Source organism: Hordeum vulgare, chromosome 6H, assembly GCF_904849725.1.
Source record: "Hordeum vulgare subsp. vulgare chromosome 6H, MorexV3_pseudomolecules_assembly, whole genome shotgun sequence".
In the NCBI taxonomy this organism is placed as follows: domain Eukaryota; kingdom Viridiplantae; phylum Streptophyta; class Magnoliopsida; order Poales; family Poaceae; genus Hordeum; species Hordeum vulgare.
Window position 1 is genome coordinate 416,992,591 of NC_058523.1, and position 9,915 is coordinate 417,002,505.

The window sequence follows — 9,915 nt, forward strand, 5'->3', positions numbered from 1 at the left end:
ACACAAATTGCAGGCAATTCAAAGCGAAGGCCCATAGTAGCACTACAGAGCTTTAGAGTAGACTTCCCAATGAGCTGGCATCCATAAAGGCGAGAACTCAAGAACAGTTAAGACCCACAACCTCTCATACACAAGCCGGTGAATTCAAAGGACCGCTCGACCCGGCCGGCCCGTATTATGAGAAAACCCCATCATCTGACGGGTCGAGTGGTACTCTATTGTCGGCTTTCAACATTAATCGTGGGTAAGTGTATTTGAAAATTTTGCACCACTTTGAATGATATTTCTTTTGTTATCTAACTTTGTAACTGCTCGTGCATGTAGTGTTAAGGACATCTTGAAGAGTCGGGATGGCTTGTCATCCTTTGCTAGGATAGACATTGACATCGCACCTCAAAATACCTCCACAAATATTCCCGAGCCTCAATATGCCTCAATAGTTGACGATGAGCCGGCATTCCAAAATGAACCAGCGGTGCTAGATGAACCGGAAATTCTGGCACACACCTCTGCTCCCATAGAATCAACGCAGATGCCAGCTCCTCCACCGATTTTAGAAATTGTGCGGGAAGAATCGGCCACCCTAACCGATGTGGACAATGATCCGCTAGTGAGTTCCACTACTTTGGCTAAAATTATAGCCAAGGAAGAGTCACCCATGAAAGATAAGGTTAAAGCCAGCTTACGATATCCATCATATGAAGACTTGGATGTAAGCTCTCTTCATCAAAGTTATTTGACCTGGCTTTATGATAGTCGGGACATGGAACTTATGATGAACACTACTTTGAAGAGGAAGTATAAGGTAAATTTATGATGTCTTGTTTACCTATGATTTTCTTATAGTCGTATGTATGTAGCTCCCGAGTCTCAGGTAGGAAACTAAAACTATTATGCTAGAGAATTGCTTCGAAATGAAATCATTGTGTAGTCTATTGCATGCTGAATTAGTACTCCCTGAGGGTCGTCTCGTGAAATTGCAGTGGCGGGGCGGGTCCCATAATCTTTGTGAGATTGAATATGCATTAACCCCAAAGTGTCGGCACAAAAGCTAGCTTTTGATCTGGGACTTCAACTGTAACTTGAGTAGAAGTAATTCATGTAGCCTGATGACCCACAAGTGTAGGGGATTTATCGTGGTCCTTTCGATAAGTAAGAGTGTCGAACCCAACGAGGATCAGAAGGAAATGACAAGTGGTTCTCATCAAGGTCTTCTCTGCAAGCACTGAAATTATCAGTAACAGATAGTTGCAGGATAAGATAATTCATAATGGGTAACAAGTAACAATAGTAACAAAGGTGCAGCAAGATGGGCCAATCCCTTTTGTAGCAAGGGACAAGCCTGGATGAACTCTTATATAAGGTAAAGCAGTCCCGAGGACACATGGGAATTTCAGTCAAGCTAGTTTTCATCTTGTTCATATGATTCACGTTCGCTACTTTGATAGTTTGATATGTGGGTGGACCGGTGCTTGGGTGTTGTACTTACTTGGACATACATCCAACTTATGATTAATCCCTCTCGCAAGCATCCGCAACTACGAAAGAAGAATTAAGACAAATTCTAACCATAGCATTAAACTGGTGGGTCCAAATCAGCCCCTTGCGAAGCAACGCATAAACTAGGGTTTAAGCTTGTCTCACTCTAGCAACCCATCATCTACTTATTACTTCCCAATGCCTTCCTCTAGGCCCAAATAATGGTGAAGTTTCATGTAGTTGACATTCACATAACACCACTAGAGGAAAGACAACATACAACACATCAAAATATCGAACGAATACCAAATTCACATGACTACTTATAGCAAGACTTATCCCATGTCCTGAGGAACAAATGTAACTACTCACAAAGCATAATTATGTTCATGATCAGATAGGTATTGAATAGCATTAAGGATCTAAACATATGATCTTCCACCAAGTAATCCAACTAGCATCAACTACAAGGAGTAATTAACACTACTGGCAACCTTACAAGTACCAATCGGAGTCGCGAGACGAAGATTGGGTACAAGAGATGAACTAGGGTTTGGAGATGAGATGGTGCTAATCAAGATGTTGATGGAGATGAGTCCCCTCCTATGAGAGGAGTGTTGGTCATGATGATGACGACAATTTCCCCTTCCGGGAGGGAAGTTTCCCCGGCAGGACGGCCCTACCGGAGCTCTAGATTGGTTCTGCTCAAGTTCCGCCTCGGGGCGGCGGCGTTTCTTCCCGACAACTCTCTCTTGAGTTTTTATGGGACGAAGCCCTCTATATAGCAGAAGATGGGAGCTGGAGGGGTAACAGTGGGCCCACGAGGCCCCCAGGCGCGCCCAGGGGGGTGGGGCGTGCCTGGCAGGCTCGTGACCTCCTGGTGGCTCCCCTACTGTATTTCTTCCGCCCAGTATTTTTTATATATTCCAAAATAATTCCTTGCTGATTTTCTTGGCTTTTTGAGTTGTGCAGAATTGGTATCTCAAACTTGCTCCTTTTCCAGCCCAGAATTCCAGCTGCCGGCATTCTCCCTCTTCATGTAAACCTTATGAAATAAGATAGAAAAAGCATAAGTATTGTACCATAATGTGTAATAACAGCCCATAATGCAATAAATATAAATATAAAAGCATGATACAAAATGGACGTATCAACTCCCCCAAGCTTAGACCTCGCTTGTCCTCAAGCGGAAGCCGAGATCAATAAATATTCCCACATGTTTAGAGATAGAGGTGTCGATAAAATAAAATACAGACATGCAGGCAGCATGATGATATTTAGAACAACAATATCGTCATATAATCTCTTATGCTAAAGTGACAATTCCTTCACAATGTAAAGTATGGATCAAGAACCTCATTGAGAATTAACAACGAATAGTCTTTAGTCATTGAAGCAATTGCAATTTATCATAACATCGGAAAGAGTCAAATAAGAGCTTGTAAAGCAAATCCACATACTCTATCATCTTTTAGTCTTCTACAATTGCTAAAACTCATGCGGTACTCATGAGATCAAAGTTTCAGTTGGAAACAGAGAAAGATTGGGGCTTATAGTTTTGCCTCCCAACTATTTACCTCAAGGGTAATGTCAACCATAATAATTCATGACTACTTACTTCCAAGTTGATATATGAATATAGATCTTTCCCTAACACATGACGCTTGCCAAAATAATGGCGAAATAAGGAATTGGTGTTGATCACCATGACTATTTTGAAGATGAAAAGTAAAGGTACAAGATAGGCCCTTCGCAGAGGGAAGCAGAGGTTGTCATGCGCTTTTGAGGTTTGGATGTGTGATCTCTTAGTGTGAAGGAACGTCACTTTATATTGCCTCCTATGATAAAGAACTTTATTATGCAGTCTGTCGCTTTTATGTCTTCCTCATCACAGGTTCGTACAAAGCTTATTTTCCACACACTAATAGATCATACATATTTAGGGAGCAATTTGTATTGCTTGCACCGATGACAACTTACTTGAGGGATCTTATTCAATCCATAGGTAGGTATGGTGGACTGTCATGGCAAAACTCGGTTGAGGGTTTATGGATGCACAAGTAGTATCTCTACTTAGTGCGGAAGTTTTGGCTGATATGAGGTGGAAGCAAGCGTCACATGCTAAGGGATCTCTAGTCATATAACATTGTTCGGAACCAAGCAAACATAATTCATTATGTTGTCTTCCTTGTCCAACATCTACTTCTTAGCATGTAATAGTTTGATGAGTGTTCACAATCATAGACGGTGTCAAAGATGATATATTTATATGTGAACCTCTCTTTCTTTATTACTTCCTATTAATTGCAACGATGACCAAGGTCTACGTTTGTCCACCCACAACAAGTTTCAATCAACATTCTTTTTATATGTGCAGCCACCACTTCCCATAGGATCATCACATGATCTTTCATGCTTTTGTTCTATTATTATTCTTTTCTTTATATCATGGCATGAAGCAAAGCCCTTAACTAAAATACTCTTTATTATATAACTCACGAACTCGATTACATTGGGGGTAACACAAAGCAAAACTCAAGACTAGATCATACTAAGAACTTTATTCTAATAGATAAAGATATTACCAAAAAGGATCGAACTAAGATAAAGGTAAAGGCAAAAGATGTGATAGTGATACGATACCGGGGCAACTCCCCCAAGCTTGGCACAAGCCAAGGGGAGTGCCCATACCCATGTGTTTAATTGTCTTCCGGTCATCTTGGGCCCCTCAACATCACGGATGTGCAGCACCCCCTCATGCATCTCGATACATTGAGGGTGTTGCAGCACCTCCGCGAGGTAGGGATTGATGACCTTCTCGAAGAACTTTTCCTTTGGAACTTTTGGGGACGCCATAGCGATCTGTATCTCTCTGTACAGGAGCTCGATACGAGGGTCAGACCTTTCAGGAGATTATATAATGAATTTTTACCGACCATAAAGAGTATTCCACAAGAAAACGGAGTCCGGGAGACACACGAGGTGCTCACGAGTCCCCCAGGCATGCCCAGGGGGGTGGGGCACGCCTGGCAAGCTTGTCACCTCCTCGTGCGCTTCCCGGACTACTTTAAAATTTTCCATGTTTCTAAATATTCCAAAATGGAGAAAAATTGCTATTGGAAAAGTTTTGGAGTTGGTTTACTTACCGTATCACATACCTCTTCGTTTTTGGAGTCTGAAACAAGCTGGTAAATATCCCTTATGTACTGCTCCAGAGTTATGGTATTAATAATATTGCTTTCAACATTTATGGGAGTACGTGAGGTATAATGCTTGATTCTTTGCCCATTTACAACTCTCGAAAAATTACCTTCCGCGTTGTTGATTTTTATGGCACCGGAATGATATACTTCCTCAACAATGTAAGGTCCTTCCCATTTAGAGAGAAGTTTGCCTGCAAAAAATCTTAAACGAGAATTGTATAGCAAGACATAATCACCTACATTGAACTCACGTTTTTGTATCCTTTTATCATACCACTTCTTAACTTTTTCTTTAAACAACTTGGCATTTTCATATGCGTGAGTTCTCCATTCATCAAGTGAGCTAATATCAAATAATCTCTTCTCACCAGCAAGTTTGAAATCAAAGTTGAGCTCTTTGATTGCCCAATAAGCCTTATGCTCTAGCTCAAGAGGTAAATGACATGCTTTACCGTAAACCATTTTATATGGAGACATGCCCATGGGATTTTTATAAGCAGTTCTATAAGCCCACAGTGCATCATCAAGTTTCTTAGACCAATTCTTTGTAGACCTATTAACAGCCTTTTGCAAAATTAATTTAATTTCTCTATTAGTTAACTCTACTTGACCATTAGACTCAGGATGATAAGGAGATGCAATTCTATGGTTGACATCATACTTAGCAAGCATTTTATGGAAAGCACCATGAATAAAATGTGAACCACCATCAGTCATTAAATATCTAGGGACTCCAAATGTAGGGAAAATGAGTTCTTTAAGAATCTTAATAGAGGTGTTATGATCAGCACTACTAGTTGGAATAGCTTCTACCCACTTAGTAACGTAATCAACAACAACTAGAATATGAGTATACCTGTTGGACTTTGGAAAATGTCCCATATAATCAAAACCCCAAACATCAAATGGTTCAATAACAAGTGAATAATTCATAGGCATTTCCTGAAATTTACTGATATTACCTATTCTTTGACATTCATCACAAGACAAGACAAACTTACGAGCATCCTTGAAGAGAGTAGGCCAATAAAAACCGGATTGCAATACCTTGTGTGCAGTTCTATCTCCTGCATGGTGTCCTCCGTAAGCCTCAGAGTGACACTTCTATAGGATTTGTCCCTGTTCATGCTCAGGTACACAACATCTAATAACACCATCTACTCCTTCTTTATAAAGGTGAGGATCATCCCAAAAGTAATGTCTCAAATCATAAAAGAACTTTTTCTTTTGTTTGTATGTGAAACTAGGTGGTATATATTTAGCAACAATATAATTAGCATAATCAGCATACCATGGTGTACTACGTGAAGCATTGATGACATTCAATTGTTCATCAGGAAAGCTATCATCAATAGGTTGTGGGTCATCAAGAACATTCTCTAACCTAGACAAGTTATCTGCTACGGGGTTCTCAGCACCCTTCCTGTCAGCAATATGCAAATCAAATTCTTGTAGCAAGAGAACCCATCTAATAAGTCTAGGTTTAGCATCTTTATTTTCCATGAGATATTTAATAGCAGCATCATTAGTGTGAATAGTAACTTTGGAAGCAACAATATAAGATCTGAACTTATCACATGCAAACACAACTGCTAAAAATTCTTTTTCAGTAGTAGCATAGTTTGTTTGGGCACTGTCTAGAGTTTTACTAGTACAATGAATAACATTTAATTTCTTATCAACTCTTTGTCCTAGAAGAGCACCAACAGCATAATCACTAGCATCACACATAATTTCAAAAGGTAGGTTCCAATCAGGTGGTTGAACAATAGGTGCAGTTATCAAGGCCTTCTTAAGTATTTCAAATGCTTCTTCACAATCATCATAAAAAACAAATGGAATATCTTTTTGCAAGAGATTGGTGAGAGTCCTAGAAATCTTAGAGAAGTCTTCAAAACCTTCTATAGAAACCAGCACGACCAAGGAAACTTCTTATACCTTTAATGTCTGTAGGACATGTCATTTTCTCGATCGCATCAACTTTAGCCTTATCGACTTCAATACCTCTTTCAGAAATTTTATGTCCCAAGACAATGCCTTCATTAACCATAAAGTGGCACTTCTCCTGATTCAAGTCAAGGTTAGTATCTTTACATCTCTCCAAAACTCGATCAAGGTTGCTCTAGCAATCATCAAAACAAGATCCGTAAACGGAGAAATCATCCATGAAAACCTCAACAATCTTTTCACAGAAGTCTGAGAATATAGCCATCATACATCTTTTAAAGGTAGGAGGTGCATTACATAAACCAAAAGGCATGCGTCTATAAGAAAAGGTACCGAAAGGGCAAGTAAAAGTGGTTTTCTCCTGATCAGATTGTGCAACAGGTATTTGGGAGAAACCAGAATAACCATCTAGAAAGCAAAAGTGTGTATGTTTAGACAATCTTTCTAGCATTTGATCAATAAAATGTAAAGGGTTATGATGTTTCTTAGGAGCTTTATTTAATTTCCTAAAATCAATAACCATCCTATAGCCAGTAACAATTCTTTATGGGATCAATTCATCTTTATCATTAGATACAACGGTAATACCTCCCTTCGTAGGGACACAATGCACCGCACTTACCCAATCACTATGAGAAACAGGATAAATAATACCTACTTCCAGGAGCTTTAGTATTTTATTTTCTTACCACCTCTTTCATCTTAGGATTTAATCTTCGTTGGTGATTGGCAACTGGTTTGGAATCAGGATCAGTTTTAATTTTATGCTGGCATAAAGTGGGACTAATGCCCTTAAGATCATCAAGAGTATATCCAATAGCAGCACGGTGCTTCCTCGGAGTTTTCAATAATTTCTTTTCTTCATGCTCTGAAAGGTTAGCACTAATAATATCAGGATATATCTCTTTTTCATCAAGATAAGCATACTTAAGAGTATCAGGTAATTGTTTAACTCAAACACAGGATTACCCTTTGGTGGAGGTGGATCTCCAAGTAATTCAACCGGGAAATTATTCTTAAGGATAGGACGTTGTTCAAACATAACTCTATCTATCTCATTACTTTCATCCATATGCATATCATTTTCATGTTCAAGCAAGTATTGCTCTAAAGGATCAGTAGGAGGCACATCAATAGAAGCAAGAGCAATAATTTCATCCTTACTAGACAATTCTTTTTCATGAGGTTGTCTACCAAACTTAGAAAAATTAAATTCATGTGACGCACCTCCAAAGCCAACAGTAAAAGTTTGTTTCTCACAATCAATTTGAGCATTAACAGTATTGAGGAAAGGTCTACCAAATATGATGGGACAAAAGCTATCTTGTGTGCTAGCAAGATCGAGAAAATCAGTAGGATACTTAGTTTTACTACACAAGACTTCAACATCTCTAACAATTCCCACAGGGCAGATAGTATCTCTATTAGCAAGTTTAATAGTAACATCAATAAATTCCATCTCGACAGGTGCAATCTCATCTTTAATTTCATTATATAAAGATTGAGGTATTGCACTAACACTAGCACCCATGTCACATAAACCATGATAAGAATGATCTCCTATCTTAATAGAAACAACAGGCATGCCAACAACAGGTTTATGTTTGTCTCTAGCATGAGGTTTAGCAATTCTAGCAGCAACTTCACAGAATTGAATAACATGCCCATCAACATTATCGGCCAAGAGATCTTTAATAATAGCAATACTAGGTTCAACTTTAATTTGCTCAGGGGGTGTGGGTGTTCTAATGTAGCCCTTACGTATCAAAGTTGAAGCTTTAGCATGATCCTTTATTCTAACAGGGAAAAGTGGTTTCTCAATGTAAGCACTAGGAACAATAGAATCATTATAAGCAATAACTTTCTCTTCAACTAGGTTGGGTTTTACTACATTAACTTCTATGGGAAGATGATATTTAAACCACTTCTCCTTAGGGAGATTCATATGAGCATCAAATTATTCACTTAAAGAAGCTACTATCTCAGAGTCAAGTCCATGTTTAGCGCTAAAATCACGAAAACTATTTGTTTCAATGAAGGATTTAACGCAATCAAACTTAAGATTCATACCTGACTCCTTACCTTCATCAAACTCCCAATCTTAAGAGTTGTGTTTAATTCTTTCCAATAAATCCCATTTGAAATCAATATCTCTCTTCATAAAAGAACCGGTACAAGAAGTGTCAAGCATGGTGCGATTGTCATGAGAAAGCCGAGCATAAAAGTTCATAATAATAATTTCTCTAGGGAGCTCATGGTTGGGGCATGAGTATAACATTGACTTAAGCCTCCCCCAAGCTTGAGAGATACTTTCTCTATCACGAGGCCAAAAATTATAGATATAATTTCGATCACGATGTACCAAATGCATAGGATAAAAGTTTTGATGAAATTCCAATTTCAATCGGTTGTAGTTCCATGATCCAGTATCATCACATAGACTATACCATGTCAATGCTTTATCCCTCAAAGATAAGGGAAAGACCTTCTTCTTGACCTCATCCTCGGGTAAACCTGCAAGCTTAAATAAACCACAAACTTCATCTACATAGATTAGATGCAAGTCGGGACGTGATGTTCCATCTCCTGTAAAAGGATTAGCCAACAATTTCTCTAGCATACCCGAAGGAATTTCATAATAAATATTTTCAGTAGGTCCAGTAGGTTGAGGAGAAAATCTTTGTGCTTCCGGTCGAGGTGAAGATACCCCGAAGAAGCCCCACAAAGGATTAGTTTCCATAGTGACAAGTGACAATAAATTTCAGCACACTATATAAATGTTTCCTTTCCAAATACCACTCACCAAAGGCGCTTCACTCCCCGGCAACGGCGCCAGAAAAGAGTCTTGATGACCCTAAATTATAGGGGATCTATCATAGTACTTTCAATAAGTAAGAGTGTCGAACCGAACGAGGAGCAGAAGGAAATGACAAGTGGTTTTCAGCAAGGTATTCTCTGCAAGCACTGAAATTATCGGTAATAGATACTTGCCGGATAAGATATAATTCGTAACGGGTAACAAGTCAAAATAGTAACAAAGGTGTAGAAAGATGGCCCAATCCCTTTTGTATCAAGGGACAAGCCTAGACGAACTCTTATATAAGGTAAAGCACTCCCGAGATCACATGGGAATTTCTGTCAAGCTAGTTTTCATCATGTTCATATGATTCACGTTCCCTACTTTGATAGTTTGATATGTGGGTGGACCGATGCTTGGGTGTTGTACTTACTTGGACAAACATCCCACTTATGATTAACCCCTCTTGCAAGCATCCTCAACTACGAA